The sequence below is a fragment of the Microtus oregoni genome, unplaced genomic scaffold, assembly GCF_018167655.1.
Source record: "Microtus oregoni isolate MIOR12 unplaced genomic scaffold, Mior012 000064F_ref0000363, whole genome shotgun sequence".
Classification (NCBI taxonomy): domain Eukaryota; kingdom Metazoa; phylum Chordata; class Mammalia; order Rodentia; family Cricetidae; genus Microtus; species Microtus oregoni.
Genome location: NW_024543874.1, coordinates 10,270,887 through 10,271,535, shown reverse-complemented (window position 1 = coordinate 10,271,535; position 649 = coordinate 10,270,887). Strand labels below are relative to the sequence as shown.

General features: G+C 44.2%; 1 non-coding gene across 1 annotated transcript; it reads left to right on the top strand.

The window, feature by feature from the left end:
* The first annotated feature begins 338 nt into the window (after positions 1 to 338).
* Positions 339 to 410, top strand: Trnac-gca. The gene has a single exon. It is a non-coding gene; the product is annotated as a tRNA-Cys (tRNA).
* The last annotated feature ends 239 nt before the right edge of the window (positions 411 to 649 follow it).

Below are 649 nucleotides of genomic sequence, written 5' to 3'. Positions count from 1 at the left end.
TCTGATTTCCTCGTTATTCCATATTCAGTTGATATCTTTGAGAGTCCTTCTCTTTTCTGAAGGGAAACAGAGGTTCAGTGGGTCTGGGGGAGCAGGGAGGTTGTAGGAGAACTAGGAACAGTGGAGAAAGGGCAGGCTTCAGTCAGGAGATTTGTATGAGAGAAGAATAAAGAAGCAAAGAGATGGACCTAGAGAGCTTCAGAGCTGAGGAAGGCATCTAACCAGTCAGGTCTGGATGCTTCTGGAAAGTAGGTCTGAGAGGACCTGTAATTTAACTTTATAGTCAGAATTTATCACCACACAGATGAAATGTATTAACTGGGTACACTAGTACCAGTGGGGGTATAGCTCAGGGGTAGAGCATTTGACTGCAGATCAAGAGGTCCCTGGTTCAAATCCAGGTACCCCCTTTCTTTTTTGGAATCTGGTTACTGCATCTTAGGCAGGAAGGTCATAAGATTAGAAAGTCTTCATCAGCAGAGGTTTCTGGAATCAGAGCTTCTATGCCCCATTTACTTCTGTGGGTTCCATTCTCAGCTACATTATAATCACCCACTAACCTAAAGGCTGGAACCCCCAAAGAACATTAGTACAATTCACTCAGCTGACCTCTGACCTATGCTGTGTCCTCTCTACCTTCTTGTTTTTC